We start from the raw sequence: 27,985 nt of genomic DNA, 5'->3' as shown, positions 1-27,985 counted from the left end.
AAACCACACTGCACCTGGAACCCCAACTGGCCCAGGAAAACCAAGCTTTAGGATCAACCTAGGGCCGAGTGGGCAGCCACTGCCAACAGTTCCAGAGGAGACTGGTATTTCCCCAAAACTCAGCACTTCATCTAAGGTACCGGGCCAGGTACCAACAAACACAGACTCTGCCGCCTACAGTGTGTTAGAGACGGGCTGCAGAAGGGGACGCGCTAACAACCAAACATTGTTTTAAAAAATGAAAACAAAGACTCCTCACTTTACATACATACAATCAAGAACAAGGAATTCCCTGGTGGTCCAACGGTTAGAACTCCACACTTTCACTGCTGTGAGGCTGGGTTCAGTCCGTGGTGGGGGAACTAAGATCCCATAAACCTCAAGGAACAGCCAAGAAAAGAAAAAAATACAGAAACAGACCTCAAGGACAAGGGTATAATTAAGGGCTACCACTAAAGGCAGCAGAGCTGTAATGAAACCTTCTGATGGTACTTGTATCAAATCAAAGCAGTGTCCAGAGTCCCCTCACAGGCAAAGAGGATGCAGCGCTCCATGAGGAAGTGCTGGAAACCACTGAACTGTCGAACAACACGGAATTATTTGAATTACGGTCCATGTGTCAAGTGAACACAAAATGGCCAAATGTTTTTAAAGTAAAGAAGTATGAAATATATTTGAGAAATGTTCAAATCAAAATTAGTTCTCTTAAAAGGTTAGCATTTTGGTGAATGAAGGGAACACACACAGCTTTAGTCTGGGGTTACATTCATTCTTACTAAGACCATCAAGACAACCAGCAAGAACATCCTGCAGCATTCTGCAGTCACCGCCCCCCCCCCACCCCCAACACACACACACCTGAACTCAGCTGAAGGTCAGCGCACCACACCGGGGATGAGTCATGTCTGCACCATTTACAGGACTGCCAGGCGCTGCTGAGCGACCAAGACCATGGTCTAAAGGCACACTGCAGACCTTGTAAAGTCTTTCCACCCTTCCTAAGCCTTCCCACTGTCTCAGTCACCTATGGTTCTGTTTTACCAGGAGGAGGGCGTGGTCCTAGGACGCTGGGGAGCCCCAGTGCAGGCGGGCACAGGGGAGGGCCCACTCCCCTCTGAGCTCAGGATGGGACATCACCTGAGGTGGAGGGGAGGGAGCCTCCCAGAGGGCATCAACCAGACTATCAGCTCAGGAAGCTGCCCTCTGTCTTGAGCAACCCCTTAACCTGAGGGCCCCCGAGGATCTGTGATGAAGAAGCCCGCTTTGGTACCTGAATCCTCCTGCTGTCTGGAGAAGTCTGCGACTCAGGGCCAGCGCTTTCCTGGGGTCACCAGGGCTGACGCGCTCACAGCAAGTGGCACGATCACCTGTGGGATTAATCCCGGCCATCCTGACTCCATCAGAAATGATTTCTCACAGCTGCAGTCCTCTCAGTAGATATTGAAAGCCTCAGAATGTAAATACCCTTTGATCCTGCAATTCTGCTCTTTGGAAAGCAAAGCCTGTACAGTCTGTGGATCAACACCACTGAGAAACCTGCTCATGTAAAGGCAGATCGATTCTGACACAAACTCCACGTTGTGGGATTACCTGTTGACGTGGAAATGTGCCTAATAATAGGCACAAAAGGCACATTATAAATCAACTATACATAATGGTCCCATAAATTTTTTTTTAAGGTATGCATGCAGAAAGGAGCTTTCTGGTGGCTCAGCCATAAAGAACCTGCCTTGCCAATGCATGAGTTCAGTTCAGTCGCTCAGTCGTGTCCGACTCTTTGCGACCCCAAGGACTGTAGCACACCAGGCTTCCCTGTCCATCACCAACTCCCAGAGCTTGCTTAAACTCATGCCCATTGAGTCAGCGATGCCATCCAACCATCTCATCCTCTGTTGTCCCCTTCATGCAGGAGACGCAGGTTCAATCCTGGGTTGGAAAAATCCCCTGGAGGAGGAAATGGCAACCCACTCCAGTATTCTTGCTTGGAAAATCTCATGGACCAGAGGAGCCTGGTGGGCTACAGTCCATGAGGTCGCAAGAGAGTCAGACATGACTGAGGGACTAAACAACAATGCTGAATGCAGAGAAGGGGTATTCTAAGTGATTCACCATTATATATATATATATTATTATTGCTTCTATATGACCCAAAGTTATTTCCTAATTTAGTTTCCCTATCCAAACTTCACGTAAGAGCTTGATATGTGGAATGACATTCAGGACTGTTCTACAATGAAGCTGAATCTCAGATGGTCCAGAAAGTGCTGACACAGGCTTGCAAGGCCAGGTAGACCAAGAGAGTTGGATGGGGATAAAGGGTGGGGAGGCAGGTCTGCAAAGCCAACTGTGGACTCAGCTCCTGGCAGGTCCACTAAAAGACTCAGAGCTGATCACCAAGGACCAGCTCAGAAGCTCTTCCCAATCTGTCATCAGCAATCAAGTAACTGAAGACTGTTCACCCACCAGGAAAGCAGCAGGACCCTCGCAAACAGTCTGGTACATGGACGCTACCCCTCTGTCCTGTGTCGCTGGTGAGGCCCTTCACTCAGCGGCTACTCCAGTTTCCAAGCACAATCACAGGGCTTTTCGCCGACAGCACCTGTCACCCCTCCTGGAGCTCAGATTTCGCTCTGCCACTTTATTTATTTAGCCTTCTCCCCACTGGACTGACACCAGGCGCCCATCCCAAGCTGCATCACCGCCTGCTTTGTTCATCACGGATTCTCCCACAATGCACTGCACTCAGGGGTACACATGGCCAGCCTCCACTCCCAGGCATAATGCCCATCAAGGAGTCAGGGATCAACACTCTTCTCTCCAGGCCACGAGCAACAAGACAGAAAAGCCCTGCAAGGTCTGAAACAGATCCACCTGGGGTTGAGCAGCTCTCCTGCTTGTCTAGCACCGTGCCCCTCCTGAGGCCCAGATGGCACCGGACTCCCCAGGCCAAAGCCCGAGTTCAAGTTTCTCAGCTGCAAACACCAACAAGCACCTTTCTCTCCCACTCATTAACCCATGGGTGCTGACATCACCCGGGACTAAGTGCTGCCCCCTCCACCCAACAACCCAGAACTGGATTACAGCCTGTGAGCCAGCAAAAGGATGCTGCCTCCAGACACAAACACAGCACCGGGAAACAGAGTCTGAGCCGGAAAGGAGGCCCACGGTCCCCAGGCATCTGCCAGCCACGTAAACACTGGAGGAAGGGCTAGGTGGGGTTCCAAAGTGTAAATTTATGAACACACAGCACTGACCACAGAAACTTACCAGTGATGATGGGTTTCCAGATGCATTAAAAATATAAGGGGACTTCCCTGGTGGTCCAGTGGTTAAGAAAAGTGTTGAAAGTGTCAGTCGCTCAGTCGTGTCCAACTCCCTTGTGACCTCACAGACTGTAGCTTTCCAGGCTCCTCTGTCCATGGGAATTTTCCAGGCAAGAATACTGGAGTAGGTTGCCATGCCCTTCTCCAGGGGACCTTCCTGACCCAGGGATCAAACCCGAGTCTCCTGCATTGCAGGCAGATTCTTTATCGTGTAAGCCACCAGGGAAGCGCGCCTGCCAGTGTAGGGGACGCAGGTTTGATCCCTGGTCCAAAGATCCCACAAGCCGAGGGGCAGCTAAGCGACTGAGCCCACACTCTAGAACCCACGAGCCGCAGCGAGAGACGCCACCGAGGCGAGCAGCCTGGGCAGCGAGAGGGGGCCTCGCCCAGCAGTGAGCTCCCAGCGCAGCCAAAGACGTGGCTCTTTTCTTAGAGTAAAAAAAAAAATGTGTTTTCTCATTGTAAATAAGCTTGTTTTCCTATCCAGATTTCTGTGTACGTGTGTTCTACCAATTAACTACTTCTGCAGTTCTATTTCTTCTTCTTGGTTTTGTATAAAAGGACAAAAATGAAAAAGTTGGAATTCTTCCAAAACAAATAAATAAATGTAAGGGGTACAGAGTTTCTGTTGGGGGAGAAGAAAAAGTTCTGGAGATGACAGCGGTGGGAGGCATACCTAGAAAATGACCTGGAGAGTCACGATGGCCAGAAATGGAATTTTTTTCCCCTGCAGAAACTCAGTGCATCCCCCAAACAATTCAGTCAACCATCAACCTTTTAAACACGGATTCTGCAGCCCCAGAGACACTGGGGCGTGGACAGGGTGTGCACCTGTGTGGCCGCAGTGAGGAGAGCAGGAAGATGGGCTCTCGGCCCCGCTCAGGCCACAGGCAGCGCCGTGCGCAGCGCAGGCTGAGTCAGAAGGAGGGACAGAGAGGGAAACGCTGAGGCCAGGGAGGAACAGCGAGTCAGCAGCCGAAGAGTGTCAGCTGACCCAGGAGGAAGTGCCTGGTCCCGACTGAGGTCTCTCCAGGGCAGAGGCACCGCCCCCCAGGCACCCGCCCTCGGGCCCCTCCAAGGAGAACCTGTCCCGGCACACGTCCCCACGTCCCAGCCTCCGGCCCCAGCACAGCCCACCTAAGGCCCCTCTGCCCCCACTGGCCTGGCCCCGTACCCACCCTGGGCTCCCAGCCCCTGGTCACTAAGGCTTAACTCGCTTCTGGACCTGCCTCTCATCAGAGCCACACGAGTCCCCACCTCTGTCCCTGAACAGAAGCCGCAGGACTCACCTCCACCCTGGACCTCCAGGCAGAAGGCAGGGGCATGAATTTGAGGGTGCTTGGTGCTAAGGCCCCAGACACCCTCCCAGCCCCAGAGGACATCCCCACCTCCTACCTGGACGCTCAGAGTCGAGAGGGGCTGCTGTGTAGCGAAGCGGGCTCCAGAGAAGACCCAGGAAGCCACTCCTTCCACTGAAAAGTAACAGCCTCAGGAAAGTTCTTAGTTCATCGTCAAAGTGCTTTCCTTTAGATCTGAAACCTCCTGACCACCCATAAGCAATACCACTTTCTGCACATTCTTGTTACTTCTATCATTTTTTCTTTCCTGCACACTGCTGAGTCTTTGAAGACTGCATGGTGAGGCCAGCTTCCCTCTGAAAGGCAGCAGCTCCACTTTTAAAGGGACGATTCATAAAAACTGAGGTCTCCATGTACAAAGTCCGCGTTCCTGAAAAGCCTGCCAATCATAGAACGAGTAACACCTGAATGTATTACAAAACCAGCTCTCGGCGCCAGGTCTCCCTTCTCCCAGTGCATGCCAGCGACAAACAAAAAACACAAGGATAAAGACCTCTTTACCAGAACAGCCAACAGGATTCCATCTGTTAACAAAAACTAACTGTTGCATTAAAGGTTGCAAGTTCAAACACAATCTGGCTATTGTAAGCAGTGCCTCAGTTTATCAACCTAACAATGACTCTCTTTCAAAGACTGATAAAGCTCTCTGCAAATAACTTGCCCTCCAGCATTTTTAAGATACTTCACAGGATAAATATTAGCTTGGGACTTGCCTACATGAGAAGTGAAAGCTGCCAAAGAAGCAGTTTTACAAAGGAAAAGAAGAAGGGACAGCAGCAGCTGGAGGGGAGCAAGTCGCTTCACCCTGGGTCCCCAGGCCCCGGGACCCCTGCAGCCCATCCTGGGCCGCCGGTGATCAGGGGCACAGCGCCAGGCGCTCACGCAAACCACCCAGCAGACAGAAGCAACTGGAAAACAGTCAATTAAAAGGAGAGATTTTAAGATGATGGTTGAGATGAACACGAACAAGGAGCGTTACTACTCAAATCTGATTTAAACTTAATTTCCTGACAGACAGGTGAGTCTCCTGGTGACCAGATGCAGGCAGCAGGGGGAGGGTGGGCCACGAGGGCAACGCCCAGGGACCCCGTGGATCAGCACCCTGAGGGCCAGGCCCATGACCGGCTCCAGACTGCTCCTCACCCTGACCTCACCCGGGGCAGCTTCACGTCTAGTCTGTCAGTGTGCCGCTCAGCAGGGACAGGACGCAGAATCACAGCAGCAGCTGCCGCCCAGGGGACAAGGGGCCCGCGAGGGGAGACGAGAGCCTCACCAGCAAGCGGGCGGCTCCAAGAGAAGGGCTCCCCGAACCCGGTGGGGAAGGAGGCTCAGCCAGGGTCCCCCAGACCTGGACCCCGACATCTTGGCTCCTGTGACGCCATGCTTCTGAGATAGAGCAGGGCAGGCTCTGCATGGAAGAGGGGGTCAGCATCCCGTGGGCCCAAACTCCCTGGAAGCAGCTGAGCTTCTGACCTCAAGGTGGGAAACAGAGCGCAGACGTGGGTGCCGCCTGAAGCACGTGCGCAGCCTCCGCCCATGGCCCCCACCTGGAGAGGCGGTCACACCGCAGCAACACAGGCCTCCAGGCCGTGAGGACAGTTCTGGAAACCCCCCGCCACGTGTGTGCCAGTGGAGGCACCGGGCAGGCACTCAGTCCTAAGGACCCCAACCACCCAACACCGGGAACCAGCTTCCTGAGAATCTGAGCTACTGGGCAGGCTCTTCTCTGGGCGTAGACGGCCCAGAAAGACAAGAGGGCACTCTAATGATTACGACACTGTTGGCTTTATGAGGGTTTTGACCCAGGGTTGTCACTAAAAGTGATAAAGTTATTACAAAAACATAAATTTAAGGATTCTACTCGGTTATCAGAACCAAGCGCAGCCTCTCTCTATAAAGGCAGGCACAGAGCGGCTGACCACAACCTCCCCTGCACAGTACCTGCTCAGGTACCTGCCTGCCGCTAGGACGACCCTGGGATGACCCTCGAGGAGGGGCAGGCTCAGAAAACAGGAGAGCGGGGCAGGCAACTTGCCAGCTGGCCGAGGGACTCCCTCTGACCCTCACACCCCCACTTCCAGGTGCTTGGAGGGGACGGACCTGGCCAAGACCACGAGGGAGCCTGTGTCCATGCTGCCCGCGTGCCAGGAGCCACGGGCAACAGGGCTGGAGGTCTTAGCCGTGGCTGCCACAGGGTAGGGGCTCCCCCCCTGCACCGTGCCCACCCTGTCCCTTCCCCCGGCCCCTCACAGGGACACCCAGGCGTGCACCACCCTGTAGGAGGGCTCTGAGCCTGACCGGCGTGCTCGCCTGTCTGTGGCTGCAGCCCAAACACGTGGCCACAGCTCTGGGGCCAGCGCTAGTCTCCGCACCTCCTCAGGCCCCGGGGTTCCCTGCAAGCGGCACAAGCTGGATGAGGTGGGGATGAGCAGCCTCTACCCCAGTCCAGATGGCCTCGCCCAGCCTGGCAGGGCGGCCCCAGCAGTGTGAGCTGGCTCCACATGGACCCAGCACCAGGCAGCCAGTACCCGGCATCATCGATAAGTCACCCGAGCTCTGTTATTTTACAGTTTGCTACATCCAAACCCCAAAACCTCACCACCAAACGACCCTCCAATGTCCTGAGCTGTATGCAGAGCCTCGTGGGGGTGGGGAGCCAAGCCCAGGACCCCCAAGGACACCATGAGTCTCTGTGCTGAGAAAAGCTGGGGGCACTGAGTGCTTACCCCCTCGAGAAGCGAGCAGTGGCCCCCTCCGAGCAGGCTGATGTCTAGGGCACCCCATCTCCTGCCAGCCCTAGGTTGTGGGCCCCCTCGGGCTTCCCACGCAGCATCCTGGGACCAGCGCCCCGGGACACACGGGAGAGGCGGGCGGCAGGAGAGACAAACGAGGACACCAAGAAGGCCTCCAGTTCCCCAGAAATGCCAGGTCGACACCAGCTCCCAGTCTGCCGAGGCACTCAGGGCAATCTCGCAGCCCCGGCCAAGCGGGCTTCATCCCCTCGGTGCACAGCCTCAGGGATCCTCCCAGACAGCCTCTCCGAGGCTCAAAGGCAGAGAGAGGCGGCCACGCAGACAGGGATTTGCACTCAGTTACAGCCCCGGCAGCAGCGTGAGGTCAGGGCAGCCAGGAGGAAAGGCCACGGCACTTGGCGGTCGGCGCCCAGCACACGCGTGTCCACGCAAGGCAGCGCCCCTGCTGTATGGTCACGCACGTGCGGCCTGCATCTGAGCCAGGTACCAAGGCTGAGGATGGCGGCGGTGGGGCGTCTCCTGTGACCTCGATGAGGGCTGATGTCACACCGCCATCCCTGGCTTTGACTACGGCCACAAGTGCTTGCTTCACCCTGGGACTCAATGACGACACTGACTTTCTGCAGGGCAGTCGTGAAAATGCTAAGGTTCGAAGATCCCAGGAGAGCTGGGCGCCCAGCGCGGGGCCCCGATGCGGCTGGCGGGCCGCAGGGACATGGGCAGGCGCCGGCCGGCTCACGGCACACCCTGGCACGCTGGGACGGAAAGTTGGCCAGGGCTGGCGAGGATGTGTGGTGTCTATAAAAATGTTCCTCCCGGGGGAGCCTCTGGAAACAGAGACTCCGAGATACTTTCATTCTTTTCCTTATTTGCCACTCTGAAAAATAAGCTGTTCTTCCTATTCTGAAATGGAATATGGTCAAAACCTTCTCCAGTGAACAATGACCCAAAGAAAAAGGTCACCAGATCCAAAATATGTCTCGTTTGGCCAGAGGCCCGAAGTAACTCTATTCTGTTTATTTGGTTTCTCTCCTGGGGGATAAAAGCGCAATCCAGCGCCAAGTTGGCCTCTGCTCGTCCAAGTCCTGCGAAGACGCCGAGACGCAGGAAGCTCCTCGCTCCCTCTGGCGGGTCCCCCTGGGCGCAGCCCCTGCCCAGGCCCAGGGCTCGTCTCTGTCCCCAGGGGCCTCACAGGGGAAGGAGTCAGCGCTCTTTCAGCTCCGGCCACCCAGTGTGTCCATGTGCTGACCCCCAGCCAGGACGACTGCAGGGAGCAGGTGCCCCGAGAGGCAGAACCAGAAACGCGGCTGTAACTGGGGCTCAGCGTCAGCCTGGCTCCACGGCGGGCGTCCCCCACCCCAGGAGGCTCCCTCCAAGCGCGAGCTCACCATCCCTGGAGGTCCAGCGAAGAAGGGACCACGGGTCCCCACCTTCCCCACCCCAGGTCCTCGGCCTGAAGGCTTCCACAACAGCGGCCGCTGGGACCGTGCCCAAAACCCAACATCTCAATGGGTCTTCCTAGGTCAGGGACCCACCTGTCACTCTGAGCTCAGAGCCACAGCCTCACGCACGGCCGGCCCTGCCAGGGCTGCAGCGCAGGCCATTCCCATGTCCGTCCACCCCTCAGTACAGCATCACCGACTGCCCGTCCAGGGCGACAGGCCCGTGGTGCGGCCCAGACCCATGTCCCATTGTCATGCACAAGGACCGGCTTCCGAGGACTCGCTCCCAGGGTGTGAGCCCCACCGAGCCGCCAGCCCCCGTTCCACCCTGCCAGTCTGCGTCCCCTCGGCACCCTCTGCGCCCACGCTCAGACGGTGCGCCCCAGGACGCGCACACCCCAACAAAGGCCGACAGGCGAAGGGGAGGGGGTGGGCAGGGGCGGGCACAGACGCTGAGGAAGCAAAGAGTCCTGAACGCACGGGCTTGTACACACTTCCTGAGGCCCACGCGGTAGAGCCCAGGATGTGTGCAAGCGTGAGATTTCAGTCTTCCCCAAACAGTCTCTGAAGACGCTCCATCTTGAGTTTGAGCAACGCTTCTAGAACCAGTGAGGGGGCTTTTCAGCCCCTGACGTCAGTCCACAAGCTGGGTGTCCACAGCGTATCAGGACACACCTGAGGCCGCATGTCAGCCTGAAGAGGCGGCGGGTCGGGTGGGGGGGTTGTCACATGGGGGAAGGCGGGTGGGGAGACCTAGGGGGCCGTCTTTCTGGGCTTCTCCTGAAGGAACACTGCCTCAAAGGCACAAGGGAGCCCAGCTCGGCTCCGGCCCTTTGGGAGCCCCTGGGCTGCGCCTCCTCCCAGCCCAGGGAGGTGGGAGTCTGAGCTCATGGTCCCTCTGGCTTTCAACTCTGGGCCAGAAAGACGGGGCTTGGGCACAGACAAGGAGGACCCACAGAGGCTAGCGGCAAATGCCCCTCTGCGCCCCCGGGGAGCTCCTAGGCTGGGGAGGGGGCAGCCTCCACAGGCGCTCACTGGAAACAGACCACAGCAGGACACATAAGCATGCAGGCTGCAAAGATACCTTACTGCACCTTTACAGACTCCTAAACCAGCTTAAAGCCTTTCCAGAATAAGGCAAACATAAGCAGAGTCAGTCACCATTCCCAAGCGAGCGTTTCCCCATCGGGCGCAAGGCAGTGACGGCACGAATCTGCAGCGGACCCAGTTCCTGTCCGCTGTCCCCGCGGGAGCAGGCCCAGGAGACCCTGCTGTCCCCTAGCAGCAGCCCTCCTGCGACACCGCTGTCTTCCCCCCGTGCACACCTGCCCCCAGCAAACAGAAGCAACTGCCCTTCACAGACCGCTCACACCTGGGTGCGGCCGGCCCTGCGAAAGCACCATCCTGGCCAGCCGCCGGGGCTGAGGTGCCCTCGTGGGGTCAGCGTCCGTCCCTGGACACTGAAAACAGCCCAGAGGCACAGGGCAGACGGGGAACCAGGGCCGCTGCCCGACCTGACCAGCCGCTGCCTCTCTCCAGGCTGCGGGCACTGTCCCTCCTCCCCCACGGCCACCAGCTCTGATCCCGCTCAGAACCGCACACCGAGGGCACCACCATTGAAGGACAAAGGCCTGCAGGGCCCGTGGGAAGCCTGTAAGTGACGGGCGAGAAACTCCGCACACCACCTCACTCTCTCCTCGACACTAATTTTAACAGGGAGAAGACATAACCGCAGCTACAAACCTGCCCTGGCGGATATAATTTACAGCGTCATGACTCAGCTGCCCTGACGGCTGACAGGTGAGGTCACCTGGAGGTACGGCGGTGTTTGCACAAGGGAGCCGGCATCCCGCAGGGCCAGGAGAGCAGGCTGCGCACCGCCCCCGGGACCACCCGCCCTCCTCCGAAGCCCACTGAGCCCCCCAGGGCCTGCCCCCTGGAGCACCCTTCGTGGTGCGCCTGCACTCCCCGTGTCTCCCAGGGAGCACGGAGCATCCTTGGGAGTGGCAGGATGGCCAGGCTGGGGCAACAGCCAATTAAAGGCAGTTAACTACAAATAGGAAAATTATGTATTTGGTTAAAGAAGTTATTCTTTGGGGCATCTGGTTAAGTCTGTCGAGAAAACACTTTGGGGAACTTCCCCAGCACTTCCACTGTGGGGGGCATGGGTTCAACGCCTGGTCAGGGAACCCACATGCCGGGCGCTTGTGGCCCTCCAAAAAAAAAGAAGAGAGAAAAAACTTCAGACCATAAAAGGCTCACTGTGCGGCTTACCACACCACCCTCCCCGACGGCTGTGGCAGGCGCACGCTGGGCCTGGGAGTCAGGCTGGCAGCAGCCTGGGTGCCTCTGGGCACCAGCTGGCTGCTGCCCACAGGGCCCCAGGTGGGGTGAGGCCCTCGGTCCCACGCTGCCCCACCCTCTCCTGTGCTCACAGACCTGACCCCATGCTTGTGGCCCAGTGCAGGGGACACAGTGGACAGCGACACATCCACGTGCACACACTTCTGCTCACATGTCGCCCGACTCCATGGCCCTGGCCAGGACGCACGGCCCAACGTGCCGGGCCAGCCCAGCTGCCGGCCCCCGCCAGCTTCCTGCCCAGCCGCACAAGGGCACGCGCTCCCGCCCCCAACCCGGGCGTGCATGGGCCCGGGAGGTCCCATCTCCCACTGGAGCGCATCCGTCCCTCCCGGGAGCCGCCAAGCCTCTCCCTGGTGTTGCATCCTCATGCTTCATGTGGGTGCGTCATGGCAGCTGAAACTCTGAGCGGACCTCCTAGGTGCCAACTACTGTCCACAGAGCTTTGTGTGCGCGAGCTCGCTCTATCCTTGCAACAGTCCAATGCGGTGAACGACGTTCTTAGCCCCAGTTTGCAGATGGGAAAACTGAGGCACTAGGTTGCTTGCCCAGAAGCTGCAGGATGGTGACTGCTTGGCCCTCAGGGGGACAGAGAGCAGCCCAGCCGGCGATGCTGCGTCCTAGCGCTGTCGTGAGCCTGTCAACAGTGTCGCTGCTGGGCTGGGAAAACCAGCGGGAACTGGAGGGGAGAGGCCAGAGCCCTGTTCTGGTCTTGCTTTTTCGTGGGAACCCTCCCCCAAACTCAGGGGTCAAGCGGTCGCGGAGACCTGTGGCTCACGGGGTGGGTGGGTGGGAGGTGAGGGCCAAGCAGGGGCCAGGCTGGTTCCTTTCCAGGCGGAAATGGAAACCTGGCCAGATCAAAAGTCTTTAGTTCAAAACAACCTCTATTTCACCTTTCACACAGGGCAGACAAGCATGAGAGTGGGGCATAAAGTCACAAAGACGTGATTTGACTTGCGGCTTCCTGTGAGGACGGGATTCTAATCTTTAGGGCTGCAGACGGGGTAACAGATTGCTGAGAATTATCAGGGACGGCTGTGTGCTCTTCATCTGAAGAGTATGAAGAGGTGGTGCTATAAGCATGGGGGACTCCAGGTTTTCCCAGCTGAGAGGAGATGGGCTGGAAAGGATCACATGGCCTGTCTCGAGAGGAACTAAGTGGCCGCCTGCCAGAGACCAGCGGGGTCCCTCTGTAGAGGGGGTCTGGAGGAAGCCCATGGGGAAGGCTGGAGAACACCCCAGGCCCTCCTGTTCTGTGAAGCAAACAGACTCAGAGGAGGAGGCCACCCCCGACTCCTCTGAATCAGGAGCCAGCCAAGCGGGCCCAGCGGATGCCTGGCACTGTAGCTTCAGACCCTATGTTACGGTCCTAAGAAACACCGTGTCCCTCATGTCATCAATGAAAAGGAGCTGGTGGGGCAACTAGAACCCGGGACACCCCCTCAAGGAACTTGAAATAAAATACATGTTACGATAGTAGTAGACCGTCATACACATTACATACGTGTGATTATGTGTGCTATAGTATGTTATACTATGCAGTTAGAAAAACAATGTTACACACATTGTTTAATACACACACACAAAAGACAGAGTGTACTGTTCTGCCTGGGACTCCCCAGAGGGCCTCGAGTCCTTTATACTATGAAACCGCACAATGCAGCTGCCCTCGGGATCCATGCATGGGGAGCCTGCAGGTGCAGGGGGCCCACTCCCCAGGCCGTGACACATCTGGCTCTGGGGTAACCACATCAGGGGCGGTACAGTCAGAAATCTAACCCGGTGCCCCTCTTAAGACCCTCTCAGAGCTGACACCAGGGCCCCTGCGAGCTGCAGCTGAAGGCCTGATGCTTCCACTGCGGCTTGGCTGGGAATTCCACCCGCCACCCCGAGCCTGACCTCAATGTGACACTGCTCAACGCTCTTGGACAACCTTGACTCTCGGAGGCTCTCGCTGCTAATTTTAACTACCCTACATTCCCCACAAAGTGAACTGGAGCATCCTAACGTCACAGGCATGACAGCATCCCCGGCAGGGGCTGTGCCCACAGCTTCCAGGCTCTCCAGGGCCCGGGATGGACGCCTGAGTCTGCTGGGCAGTCGCTGCTCTTCCCCATCATGGCAGCTAGAAAACACCGCCAGCCATCACCTAGGGGCTGGTCTCCAGCCAAGGCCAGAGCTAGATGCTCCAGGAGACGGAGCAGGGAGCCCACCTGGCGGGTCCGTGACCTGTCTCCAGACAGGGACTTTTGGCCCACACCCTAGGGGTGCCAGGAGAGCCCTAAGTACCCCGTAACGCACACCTAAGACGGTGTCTCCACATTTTTGTGAGAAGGAAGTTCATACCTTTCAGCAGTCTCAGAGGATCCATGGCCCGACTGGGTAGAGAGCCACCCTGGCTGGGGGACAGGGAGCAGGGCGCACACACGGTCACTCAGCCGGTGAGGGGCATTGTTGCCGTGATGTGGCCGTTACATCATCTTCTCATAGCTTTTTAAGGTCAGTCCCTCCTTTTGTAATTTCCTTTAGAATGTAGTTGAGCAATTTAGGCGCAAACAAACAAAAAAGGCAGATGAAACAGAAACCAACAAGGGCAGCCCTGATTGTTGCGGAGCTGGGGGTTTTATGAAACAAACATGGTGACAGCAGAAAGATCAAACCACACTTTCTGGAGCTGATCCTAAACGAACAGACAAAAGTACAAACCACTGTGAGTAAAACAACCGTCATTCTGTCAAATGCAATAAAGTCAGCCTGGTGAGCCCTGACGTCTATAGAGGAGTCCTGAGTAAATGTTATTTACTTGGCTCGCCAGGGTGATAATGAGCTTGTTTTGAACCTTCTGTATGTTGTATTAGCTCATTCATTTAGAAAAGTAACCCAGGACAGACAGAGCTGGGGAGGGATGAGTGAGAAAAAAACAGGTCAGCAAAACACGGGTCTCACGTTTCATAACCAAACACAAGCCGTACTCCAGATAACACTCTAATCTGATCTGTACGCCGACTTCAAACGAGGAGTCTGGGCATTGCCGTCTCCCTCAGACACAGTCTGGCTCTTCCTTCCACACCCGGCTCCAGGCCGTCTGCCAGGCGCTGCACCCCCAGTTCAGAGCCGACCCAGGCCAGGTTTTCTTCCCTCATCCAGCCTCTCACCGCACCGCCAGCGCACACGCATCAGCCCCGGCACACACGCATCAGCCCAGAGCACACGCATCAGCCCAGAGCACACGCATCAGCCCCAGCGCGCACACACACCAGCCCAGAGCACACGCATCAGCCCCGGCACACACGCATCAGCCCCGGCGCACACACATCAGCCCAGAGCACACGCATCAGCCCCGGCGCACACACACACCAGCCCAGAGCACACGCATCAGCCCCGGCACACACACACCAGTCCAGAGCACACGCATCAGCCCAGAGCACACACACCAGTCCAGAGCACACGCATCAGCCCAGAGCACACACATCAGCCCCGGCACACACACATCTCCCCAGAGCACACGCATCAGCCCCGGCACACACGCATCAGCCCAGAGCACACGCATCAGCCCTGGCACACATGCATCACCCCAGAGCACACACATCAGCCAGAGCACACGCATCAGCCCCGGCACACACGCATCAGCCCAGAGCACACGCATCAGCCCCAGCGCGCACACACACCAGCCCAGAGCACACGCATCAGCCCCGGCACACACACACCAGCCCAGAGCACACGCATCAGCCCCGGCACACACACACCAGCCCAGAGCACACGCATCAGCCCCGGCACAAACTCATCAGCCCAGAGCACATGCATCAGCCCCGGCACACACACACCAGCCCAGAGCACACGCATCAGCCCCGGCACACACGCATCAGCCCAGAGCACACGCATCAGCCCCAGCGCGCACACACACCAGCCGAGAGCACACGCATCAGCCCCGGCACACACGCATCAGCCCCGGCGCACACACATCAGCCCAGAGCACACGCATCAGCCCCGGCGCACACACATCAGCCCAGAGCACACGCATCAGCCCCGGCGCACACACACACCAGCCCAGAGCACACGCATCAGCCCCGGCACACACACACCAGTCCAGAGCACACGCATCAGCCCAGAGCACACACACCAGTCCAGAGCACACGCATCAGCCCAGAGCACACACATCAGCCCCGGCACACACACATCTCCCCAGAGCACACGCATCAGCCCCGGCACACACGCATCAGCCCAGAGCACACGCATCAGCCCTGGCACACATGCATCACCCCAGAGCACACACATCAGCCAGAGCACACGCATCAGCCCCGGCACACACGCATCAGCCCAGAGCACACACACCAGTCCAGAGCACACGCATCAGCCCAGAGCACACACATCAGCCCCGGCACACACACATCTCCCCAGAGCACACGCATCAGCCCCGGCACACACGCATCAGCCCAGAGCACACGCATCAGCCCTGGCACACATGCATCACCCCAGAGCACACACATCAGCCCAGAGCACACGCATCAGCCCCGGCGCACACACACACCAGCCCAGAGCACACGCATCAGCCCCGGCACACACACACCAGTCCAGAGCACACGCATCAGCCCAGAGCACACACACCAGTCCAGAGCACACGCATCAGCCCAGAGCACACACATCAGCCCCGGCACACACACATCTCCCCAGAGCACACGCATCAGCCCCGGCACACACGCATCAGCCCAGAGCACACGCATCAGCCCTGGCACACATGCATCACCCCAGAGCACACACATCAGCCAGAGCACACGCATCAGCCCCGGCACACACGCATCAGCCCAGAGCACACGCATCAGCCCCAGCGCGCACACACACCAGCCCAGAGCACACGCATCAGCCCCGGCACACACGCATCAGCCCCGGCGCACACACATCAGCCCAGAGCACACGCATCAGCCCCGGCGCACACACACACCAGCCCAGAGCACACGCATCAGCCCCGGCACACACACACCAGCCCAGAGCACACACATCAGCCCCGGCACACACACACCAGCCCAGAGCACACGCATCAGCCCCGGCACAAACTCATCAGCCCAGAGCACATGCATCAGCCCCGGCACACACACACCAGCCCAGAGCACACGCATCAGCCCCGGCACACACACACCAGCTCAGAGCACACGCATCAGCCCTGGCACAAACGCATCAGCCCTGGCACAAACGCATCAGCCCAGAGCACACGCATCAGCCCCGGCACACACACACCAGTCCAGAGCACACGCATCAGCCCAGAGCACACACATCAGCCCCGGCACACACACACCAGCCCAGAGCACACACATCAGCCCCGGCACACACACATCTCCCCAGAGCACACACATCAGCCCCGGCACACACACATCACCCCAGAGAACATGCATCAGCCCCGGCACACACGTATCATGGGGCTCAAATTGCCCTCAAGTTGTTCCAAGGCTGCCCTGCAGATAAGGAACGGAGCCCGCCTGCAGCCCTGGGGAAGGAGGATGTGGCCTGTGCACGAGGGGCCTGAAGCCCCAACCCCACTCGACCTGGGCTGCTCAGGACGCGGCCCAGAACCCAAGCCACCGTAAACCCACGGCTGTCAGCTCCCACTCAGACAGCAGGCGGCAGGAAGCTGGTCCCATAGGCAGGCGCCCACACTTGACCAGGCCCCTCCGTGGAAGGCCACCCCATCTCCAACAGACTCTTCGCCTCACGTGGCCTCCTCACTGCTCCTCCCGGTGCCCCGGGCCCATGAGTGGAAGGCTCTCAGTGGCGGCCAGGCCCTGGGTGGGCTGTCACTCCCACTGCTGTGTCCCTGAGCCCCGCCTGCCCCCCATATGGACCTAACTCCCCTGGCTCTGCCTGTGGGTGCTACCTGCTCCCCACCACCAGCAGGATGAGCCGGATGCAGCCAGACCACCCACCTGCCATCACCCAGGGCATCGAAGCTGGCAAGCCCTGCGACTCCCACACGAGTATGAAGGAGGGACTCTGAAATGCTTGGTCAACTGATCATCACATCAAGACAAAACCCATCAGCCTTGAAACTGACTCTCGGAAGCAAGACGGTAAGCAGGAAGTGTAGGCAAATCCGGGTCGTCCGCATGCCCTCAGGACCCGGAGTGTCCCTGAGACATCAGAACCGGGCTCTGGGCTCCCAGGCGTGAGGAAAACGGAGCCTAACGGCAACTCCACGTAAACCGAACGTGCAAACCCTGTTTAACGTAAGAGAGCAACTCACCTACTGGTATCGCATCTACAAGACGGAAAAAACACACGGTGCTCACTCTACAGAGTATGAGATGGAACTGCAAAGGTGTCACGGCAGCCGGCCTCGTGTGTTCCCTCGGGGCTTAACTTCCAGGGGTGTCAGGAGAGGGCAGTTATGCTGGGAAAGGAATATTGCATGCGTCAAAGACTTGCAATAAAAAAAAAAAAGAATGTGAATCCAGACAAGATCTTCCTGGGGTGGAAATGTGCAAAACAAAAAAAAAGAAAGAAAAAGAATGGTTTGAAAAAAAGGTTGAAAAAATCCTGGTTTTGGGCTTAAGACCAGACTGGTAAAAATAAGACTCAGCCAGGTCAAACTCTGACCAGGAGGACCCTGGGCCCATGCGCCAGCACCCTGGGCCTCCCCCTGCACCCTACCGCGGTAAGGCATTCCACCAGGCCAAAAGGCACAGCCTGCATCTGCCCTTGAGAAACACAGGTGAGCAGCCCGCTCGGGGGTCACTGGACAAAGGTCCCAAACACCCACTACAAAGCTACCATTACCTGCCTGCCTTTGCCCACCATCACAGCCCTTGCCAGCCTGGGCCCAGCATGCGGGCAGCTCCCTTGGGAGCCAGTTGTGAAGGACCCGTCTCCGGGGGCAGCTGGGGGATGGGGGGCAGGCTCTGCCTGACAGGTGGGCAGGACACAGGGGCCCTGCTGGCCCCAGTCAGGACCCATGGAGCCCCAGGGGGGCTTCTCCAGTGAAGGCACGCATCAGCACTAGTGCACCCGGTGAGAACGTCCGTCATGCAGACAGCCATGGCTTGCGGTGACGACCCACACTCCATCCAGTGGGGCTGGCCCAGCCGGACTCAGGGGCCTTCCCGGACAGCAGCCCCCACAGCCTCTGCTCCAGTTCCTCTCTGAAGAGCCGGGGGAACAGTACCTGATCACATCTCCTGAGGTGTTGAGCTGTTCTCAGATGTGAAAACCCCCCACCAAACGGAGGACGTTAACTCCCTAAGCCCATGAGCACACAGCTCCAGCCCTCCCGGAGCCTCAGGATGATAAGGGTAACCCGGGACACCACCGTGCCCCCTCATGTCAGCCAGTCGGGGAACGAGCTGGTCACACCCATGACCCTCCCTCACCAGGCTGTGCTGAACTGGGAGCTTGGGGTTTTCAGTTAGGGGAGCCATGGCCGGTCCCTAAATAGAAGGACTTCTCGTGTGAAAAATGAGGCTAGCCACTCAAAGGCTGTTTTAAGTTGAAATGTTATCAGAAGCTGTGAGTGTAAGCGGCCGGGCTCTGAGCCAGGGCCGGGCCTGATGGAGCCCCGCCCAGTCACCGACCTGCAGCCGCGTGACGGGATCCAGGGCAGAGATAGGTCGAGAGCAGCACCTTCCCTCGGGGACACAGGGGAGGACGCGGGGGACAGGGCAGGACCCACCGAGCAGCCTCAACTTGAGCCCGGTCTCCCGAGCTGCCTGGGCGGGGGAGGGGAAGGGATGCCCACCACAGTGGGAGCACGCAGGGACCCTGAGGAGGGCAGCTGGGAAGCCAGGCCAGGAGAGCGGCTGGGTGGGCAGGGGGCTCGGGCACTCCATGCCCAGTCCAGATGCCTCGCTGCACACCGGCTGAAAGCAGCTCCTCTCCACGGGCCCAGCCGCGGTGGGCACGGCACAGCACGTCTCTCCGTGGCTGAGAGGACCGGAGAAGTCCAAGGACGCCACGCTGGCCAGCAGCACATCACGCCCTGTCCCCTGGCCCCTCCTGGCCGCGCCGTCCAGGCTTGGCGGAGCCTCCTCCCCCAGCACGTCTCTGTGGCAACCTGGGCGGTCGTCCCTGATTAAGATGGGCTCAGCTGGAGGCCCACCCCACCTCCACCATGCACAGCCACGGCGGCGTCCTCCCGCCTGGACAGTCGGCTCCTTTTCTTCCTAAGCCAGCTGTGAGGGCCTCCACTTCCAAGAAGTCCTCCCTGAACAGGCTCAGGTGAAGGTGACAACGACCTGGAGCGCTTGGCCAGCACTGCGGCCCTCGTCTGTGTACCCTTCTTCAGCTTTCACCTCTGCACAGACGAGAACTGCTTTTGCATTTCCCACGGTCCCTAGTACGCTTTCCAGCAGAGGCACTCAGCTAGGAGACAGAACTCCACATGGACTCCTTAAGCTCTCTGGGCCTGTTTCCTCATCCATAAAGTGGGGACACCACCCTCCTGTGCAGAGTGGTTGGCAAATTCAGAAGTTACCTCGGAATCTAGGCGGCACCTCGCACAGAACCTGCCCACGGTCCCCACACACAGGCGCCTGATAAAGACGCCCGGGGCCCTCCCAGGGGCTGTGAGCACCCACAAACACTCAGAGAGGATGGGCGATCCCTGGGCACATGGGTGCCACCCAGTGACCCCCGTGCATCAGGACTACTAAGGACAGCCCCCTAGGCTTAGCTCACGTGATGGCCTCGCTGAGGATCCGGGTTCCCCCCCAGACAATCCACCTGGTGGTCTTACAGCTGCCCCTGCCCAGGTCATTTAAGTCAAGAGCACAGAGGACTTCTGCCAATAGCAAGCGGGGTTGGCAGGGTGGTAGGAGCAGTGCTCCAGCCCTCTCTCATGGAGCCGGCCTGCCACGGGGCAGGCCTGAGACCCCAGGCCACATCTGCTAGAGGGCTCCAAGCCCAGGCTGAGCTGGGCGGGCAGGAATAATCCCCAGATGGACAGGTTCTAAGGGGCCACGAGGAAATCCATGTTAAAACTGGTAAACTCTCCCCAAACCGTGTGGAAACCAGCCAGAAAGCACAGCCTGCGCTCCAGGCTCCAGGCGCTCCCTGCTGCTCAAGGCGGAACCAAAGGCCTATCTGACCTTTACAACCACAAACTGCCGCCTTCCACGGGCTCTTATCTGCACACAGCCTCTCTGCAGAGGCGGCACCTACGGCCGGGGACTAACCGAGGACTGAGAGTCAGCTGTCTCTGAGACCTGGCCGGCGGCAGCCTGCCCACCCGCCCCCACGCCGCTCCTGCCTCCTCTTCTGTTCACAGCATCGGTGTCACCACCACTGTTCACCCATTGGGAGAACGGTCCCCACTCTCACCTGCATTTGGTGAGCGACAAGCATTTCACCCTGTGAAAATGTACTGATGTTTTCCACACACTGTCACAGCACAGGAGAGCCAAAGTCATGTTCCCCAGACTTCCAGAAACACGTATATTCATATGGGTGGAGGCACCCTGCACCCCGCACCCCCAGGGCTCATGGCCATGCAGGAGACCCAAGACCTCAGGCCCCGCACCCTCATCGGTGAGGTCTAAGGTGAGCTCGCGGGCTTGGCCACTTACTGTGTGGCTTGGGATAAGTTGCTTGACCTCTCTGTGTGTGCCCCCTTCTCCTCTCTGTTACACATAGCACAGCCCTGGCCGCATGGTTAGAGGAGGAGCTGAGTGCTCCTCCCAGGAGGACCCAGCCCTCAGGGCCTGCAAAGTGCCCACATCATGCTCCCCAGGTCCTAACACAGGGGCTGGAGCTCCGAGTGGTGGGCGGCTTCTGGGTCAAGGCCACCCGGCCGGGGCTGGACCAGGACCGGGCAGTATCATGCCTCTGCTGCAGAAGGCGGCACAGGGCCCCTCCCGATTAACCCTCTTCTGAATTAAGAACACTTTCAACGTCTGAATAATTTGAGGATGAGCCAGCTCGACGTGTTTTAAACAGCACTGAGCCTTCTCTCAGCTGCCCTGTCCCACAAGGCTTGCTGAGCCCCATGCCGGCAAATCCAAGAACATGCCGGCCTCAACCCCACAACCCTGCCCTGCACCGAGTCACAGCTGACTGCGACGGCTGCTCGGAAGGGGGGCGGGGGGGGGGCAGCGCCGGATGCCCTGGAAGGCCCGGCTCCCTCCGGCAGAGGGTGGCGTGCAGGCTGTGAAGGCAAGGCTTCCAGCCGCCGGCTTTTACTGTAAGTGACATGAGGACCCCAACGGTGACACCAGCACCCCAGCTCCCCGAGCAGGACGGGCATGCCGAACCCCTCGGTGTGGGGTCACCTGGACACCCTGGTTTCCCATGAGTAGCCCAGGCCTCTCTCTAATCCCCTGTGGCAGGGGCCCTAATCCTTTAGTACCGGGTCCAAAAGGCCAAGAAGATGTGAACGTGGATCTGGGCACAGGGGTCCCCACGGGGCGGGGGAGGCGGCACGGCCTGGCCCACCGCCTCACCACTGGGACACACTCCAGGACCCCTGGATGGGGCTGTGGCCTCGCGCCTACCTTCCCTTATCTTTAGAAACCAAGGCTCTGCCTCACAGTCCGAGGACACATGTTGCCCACGTTCAAGGTGAAGCATTCCTAAGCGGATTGCTAATGGCTGGACCTGAGGACACGAGACGGGAGGACGGCAGGCTGACCCACATGAGCAGGGTCCGCAGAGCTGGGAGAGCAGCCAGCCTTCATGCCCAGCATAAGCACCAGCAGCGGGGCCCCCTGGTCACTTGGAAACTCCCCTATGTCACAGACTGCCCACAACACAACATTCCACAGCCTCCAGCCAAAGCCTGTTCTGGTCAGGGAGGGAAGGCAGAGCAATCTGCTGAATTACTAAACTTGCTGTCATATCTAATATCAGCTGGGTTTTAAAGGCTAAACACAGTACATGTTCACGTTTCGAGGGCATCTCCGGCTTACCTAGGAGAAGGCCAGCCCGGACTTCTAGCGGCTCTGAGGAAGGTCTGGAAACTGACGCCAGCACCACCCGCTTCCTAGGGAGAGGCCCTGCTTCCCAAACCCCAACCTGCTGGGCCCCTCTGCACCCCCAGCCCCGGGGCCCTTGCCCTGGCGACCAGCAGCGGCACACTCTCCTCCCTGCTGACACTCTCACTGGGCCCGAGAAGGGAGACTTGCAGAGTAGGCTGATGGATTCCCGCAGGGGGAACAAAAACCTCTTTAACTCACAGCACTAGTCCATAGGCTTGCATTTTAACCCAACCGAATAAAAATGCATTGCCACTAACCAAAACACACTCGTTTATGAGCTGCACCGTCTTGTGCCCTTTAACACAGTCCATCTAGGAAACATGCAGTCAAATATCCCAGCACACGCAGAGGGGCACAGAAGGCACCATCTAACAGCAGCCTGCCGCTCCATCCCCCAGGCCGGCCACAGAACAGCACTCTACAGCCGTGAGCAAACGTGCAAACGCCAAGCTCCTTTGGGGTTCTCGGGCGTGGGAGACTCTGAGTTCACAGATCCTCGGCGTTATCCTGTCTGTGACAGTGGTCAAGTTTAAGCCCCCTCCCCCTCAACAAGGTCACCTTCACACTCTCCCTTCCTCAGTCCCTGTTGGGAGTGGGGGTGCTGGCATCAGGGACAGGGGGATAATTCCTTTAATAGAGGTGATTTAAAGGGACCCAGCCAGCTCTTTAAGACACATTCTGCCTATGTGTAGTTATCAAGTAATTATCAAGACCAACAATACATTTCTGCTTCTGTGATCAATTTTGTACTGATATTTACAGTGATAAAAATCTCTCCTGGGGGACCTGCCTGGTGGTTGTGGATCCACCTCCTGGTGTGGGGGGGGTGTGAGTTCAATCCCAAGTCAGGGAACTAAGATCCCACATGCCGTGAGGCATACTGGGCCCATGTGCCACAACTGCTGGGCATGTTCAACACAACCATAAAGAAAGAGCACCGAGCCTGTGTGCAGATGCAGCCATAAATAAATAAATACTTTTCAAAAATTTCCTCTGGATTAACACAGCTTCATGATCACAGAAATGTTTTAAACTGCAGTTTAGGTATACTCTGGTGACAGAGAAGTGTGAAGAATGATCAATAAAAGGCTTTCAAGTATAAAAGTGCGTGACATTAAAATTCCACAAGGAAAGATGGGGCAGACATACAAGAGGAGGAAGAAAAGAAGACACATGTGTTAAAACTGTTAACAACAGCTTGCTCCTTTTCACACAGGGTGAGGGTGAGCTATCAGATCATGAGAGTGTTTAGTTATTTTAAATAAAAAACTCAAGATGGCAACTTAAAAATGTGCCCATAGTTTTTGTTATTTCACAGAACAGGGGCAAGAAAGTCTGAAGACCTCTGCTTTAAGGGATGGTCACTCTGAAGCAGCCCTAACTTAACAAGTGATCACAGTGATGAGAGGGCTGCCTTCCAGCCCCTCAGCTGGTGCCCCCCTCGCCACCCCCCACGTCCACATCCCAAGTTCATCCCCCAAACCCCTCTCCCAAAAATAACTGATGGAAAAACACTCCTCTTTCCAAACCAAAATTCATCTCCGCTTTCGGATAAATGCATTTTCCTAAAATGGTGATTAAAATGTTGTTTGTCTAAAACTGTGCAGGAAGATCTGTATGTAAAATCTCATCAACCACGACATCTGGACCAGAATCCACTCTCTTCCAATCCCTCTTTATCTAAGGGTCTGCTATGGATTTTGCACTTAAGACCTTCCTTTCTTTCCAATGGGAAGAATTTGGTCACCAACCAATTCAATGAGCTCCAGGATTCAAGGGTGAAACCCCAGGAGAGACCCTCCAGGAAACTCCAAAAACTGCAAACCAGCTGACACAGAATCCCAGGCTGGAAGGTACTTTTTGAAGGCAGCACAATAAAGAGCCTCTCGGGCACTGGTTCAGGAATGCGGCTTCCCTCACTGCCAGCGAAATCCTGCAACAGGTTTGGGAGGATGCAAACAACAACGGCCCAGGTGGAACAAAGCCTTCCTCACCTGGGCTCAGGGCCAGCAGAGTGGGGGAGTGAGGCCAAGGCAGCCTTGCTCAGTAACTTGAAAAGGCTCTGCAAACCCTCTAGCTGTGGGGGGATCCCACTTTAGGAGAGCCAGCACCTCAACCCTGCACCTGGGGGCAAAATGCCTGGCACAGCACACACCCTCGTTTGGGGGCTCCCTGCAGGCCCAGCTATGGGCTCTGGTGACCTGTCTTCACTTGAGGTTCCGAACTAGCAGATGAGAACTCAGAGCCCTTCCCTCCAACCCTGAGGACCTGTTTCCGTTCCCATCATCTCTAGCAGCAGCAGCGTGCTTACCCCAAGATGAGCGAGCTCAACAGAGGACCCAGGCAAACCACCGCCCGCGCTTCTGGGCGTCACATCCGTGTTGAGTGTCCGGGCCGTGTCCCGGTGCTGCTGCCGACCCGGGTGTGAGGGGGACACTGTCGGTGCCCTAAAACAGCAGGAATCATGCTGCCGCCCGGCAAGCCTGCGGCTCTTAATCTTCTTAAAATGCCTCCTCTGAAAGTCACTTGCCGAAGCAGCAGCTTCACAAACACTACGAGGCCCCCAGTGAACGTTTCCAGGGTCACCACCACCTAAGTGGCAGTGGGTTGAAAATGACGGCCGTGTAGGCTGGTCTGAATGCAGGCAGGGAAGCTTCCTTTGCACACACGTTCAAATGTCCACAATCTCCTAGTTAGCTGGAAGTGCCTTACTTCACAAAGGGTTAGCATTTAATACTCTTAAAAAAAAAAAAGCCACTCGAAGCACATTTTGGAACTTCCACGTTAAAAAGATCCTTGTTCATTGATTTTGGTGGGATAAATAAGCTAATCTACACAAGGGGACCTTGTGCGGGCAGGGGTGGGGGAGGGGCGGTGGGGCTGGCCTCGGCCTGGGTGCCCCTGCCCGGGGGTCCCCTCCCACCTCCTTTCTCTACAGTCGCTCTTCCTCTGGGAGGCTTTCCCCCTCTGGTCAGATTCCCACTCCACAGAGCTAAAATCTCTCAGGTTTCCTGGCTTGGAGATGAAGACAACCCTCCTAATGGGGTTTCACTGAGTGTCTCTTCATCAGCGGAATTATGTTGTGATTTAAAAAAAAGAAAATCTGGGAAACCAGAGGAAGCGAGCGAGGAGCAGCACCCTGGCCCGTCCTCAGCGGGGACTCGGCTTCCAGCGTGTTCTGGCTCCACAAATTACAGACAGGGCTCTGCCAGGGGTGTTCCCAGGGAGGGCACTGTAATTTGGGGTTGTCTGCCACCTACCGTGCTCACCAGTCACCCTCACTCCGTGCCAGGCCGACAGGCTGTTAGTCACGAACCACTCCTGCCGGCTACACAGGGCTGGGCTGCTGGGCCCCACAGGACGAGCAGGAGAGGCCAAGAGGGTGCAGGCTAGGGGCAGGAACCTACGGGCACCGCGTTCAGGACACGCCAGCAAAGCCCGACCCCAGCGAGGCCGTCCACTCTCCTCCCGACCGTCCCTCTGACAACATGGATCAAACCAGTCCAACACCAAGCAGCCTGAACGCCGGCGAAAATGCCTGTGTGTGCTCTCCTCCACTGGGGATGGGGGAGCAAGCGGCCGTTGCCGCAGCCCCTCCTCCCCCGCAGACCTGCAGGGCGGACTCTCCCGGCTCCGAGAGGCCAGGGTCCCGGTGCCAGGCTCCTCCCGCCCCTGCCCGACCTCCAGCAAGCAGAGCTGAGGGCAGGGAAGAGCCCCAGGATGTTAAAAAAACTGCCAGGCACCTTGGAGATCGCCCAGTCCAATCTCTGTTCTGCTTTCCCGCTGCAACGCGGGCCGAGGCTGCAGCACGCATCTCAGCCAGGGAAGCAGGCCCACTCTCACAGGCCCGGAGCCCTGGGGCAGCCTCCCGGCGCGGGGGGTGGGGGTGGGGCGGAACGGGGTGGGGGTGGGGGGACCATCCAGGCCACACGCACCCTCCACTCAGGGCCTCAAATGCATTTCAAACGTGTCTCAAACTAGCCCCTACTTTCCTTTACAGCTGCTGCTCATGATTTATCAATTAGCCTGAACAATCGGGACTGAAATTCCAGATTTTTAAGACAACTGACTCCTCCCTCCCCGCCACCCCAGAAGTCCCAGCATTCTGCAGCCGCAAGGATCTTCCCACCTGGGGCCTACACAGCTCCAGGCCACAGCCGCTGCCCCTCCTCACCTTCAAGTGGATTCTGCAAAACCTCTTGAGCACTCAATAAACTCTTACTGTTTCTTTGAGTACATAATTCAGATCCACCAGAAAACTGAGGAAAGTACTCATTTTTAAATGGCTAGGGTCACTCTTTTGGATGCCCTGTCATTTAATACACCACATCAGGGTAATACACCAATCCTCCAGCTTTTTATCGTCTTCCTTTTTCTCCTACTACAGGCGCAAAATAGAAGAGCTGAAAGACTCCCCCTTACCCTACCTGTCCATTGCTGATGGGAGAAGTGGGGACCACTGAAGTGCAGAGCACACTCACAGAACGCTGGGAAGATTGACTTGGCTTTTCCCAGAAGAAGCAGGCTTCAATTATGACAATCATTTGACCCCACAACGATGGCTTCAATCACTCATCTCCTAAACCCTCCTCCCTTCCCAGGCCTCAGGCTAGGAGATGCCCCCAAAACCAGGAGCTACCAGGCTCCTTTTGGCTGGAGTCAGCTGAGGTAACCGATGGGGTTGGATGGCTCAATGGCCCCATTCCCAAAGGAAAAAAAAAATCTCACACTCCCTAGAAGATCAAGTGTGTATCCTCACCCCCCAGAATCACTATGAATGATTAACCAGAAGGCTGTGCTTTCTTCAAACCACCACCCCTCCCTTTTTGACATACCTCCTCTGAAAAAGCCCTCTGGAAGGTGTTCCCCCGCAGCCCAGTCAAGAGCAACACACCCTGGGGAGGAACGGGTTAAGTTCAAGAGCTCTGGGAGGCCAGCCGGCAAGGGAAAGGGAGAGCGGTACAGAGATGCAGACAAACGTGCAGGGACTTCTGCAGGGCAGGCGCTGCTGGACCCGGGTGCACCGAGGCATTGACCCCTCTTCCCCAGGCACAGCTTAGTTGCGGAACTGGAGGTGTCTTCAAAGGGGCAGACCAGAGGACGGTGCAGGTAAGAGAGACAAAACACAGGGGCAGCCCCGAGTGTGGCCGCCCTGTGAGGCCGCTGAGGGCAGGCGTGTGCGGGGACAGGAGCGTTTCAGGCAGAGGGGACAGAGGCTGAACTCTCAGAAGTTGGCGGTGTCAGGCCGAGTGCGCGGGGCAGGGTCGGGACCGAGAGGGCCGAGGCGCCAGGCTGCCTGCGGGTAGAGTAACCCGAGAAGACGGGGGTGGGGGATGCCGAGGACTGCGGCCGGGGCAGGGTCCAGGGGAAGGCGCACCCCGCGGGGAGGGGCCCGAGATGCTCCAGGAGGCTGGGGGCGGGGGACGGAGACGGGGCCGGGCAGGTGCACCCCGGGCGGAGAAGGGAAGGGGCCCAAGCCCGGAGCGTCCGTGCGGGCGGGAGCAGGCTCTCGGCCGTGGCGTGGGGGGCCTCCTCTCCGGGGAAGGGATGCCGGAGCGGGCCGGGAGCCGGCCCCGGAGCTCGAGGCCGGGGCCGCGCGGGGGCCTAGTGGGGGTGGGCAGCGGCAGGTGCCGGGCGCCCAGGTGCGGCGGGGTCAGGGCAGCGGGCCGACCGCTCACCTGTCTCCTCCGGCCGGGGCCGCGGGGCGGCGGCGCGGCGGGGCGGCCGGGCCGGGCCGGGCGGGGACGGCGGGGGCGCGGCGCTCCGGGGGCGGCGGCGGCGGCAGGGCCCGGCGGC

The 27,985-nt window shown here is 58.1% G+C and overlaps 1 protein-coding gene across 1 annotated transcript in view; it reads right to left on the bottom strand.

Moving 5' to 3' along the window:
* SLC45A4 (solute carrier family 45 member 4) overlaps nucleotides 1-27,075 on the bottom strand; it is a 63,213-nt gene extending 36,138 nt beyond the window's left edge. Inside the window, 2 exon segments of the mRNA XM_061123108.1 lie at nucleotides 17,470-17,616; nucleotides 27,025-27,075. The gene's annotated coding sequence lies outside the window, so the exon portion shown is untranslated.
* Nucleotides 27,076-27,985: the final 910 nt, after the last annotated feature.

The sequence above is a fragment of the Dama dama genome, chromosome 21 (assembly GCF_033118175.1).
Source record: "Dama dama isolate Ldn47 chromosome 21, ASM3311817v1, whole genome shotgun sequence".
Taxonomy (NCBI): domain Eukaryota; kingdom Metazoa; phylum Chordata; class Mammalia; order Artiodactyla; family Cervidae; genus Dama; species Dama dama.
The sequence above is the reverse complement of the archived record's forward strand: the minus strand, read 5'-3'. Positions and strand labels throughout refer to the sequence as shown.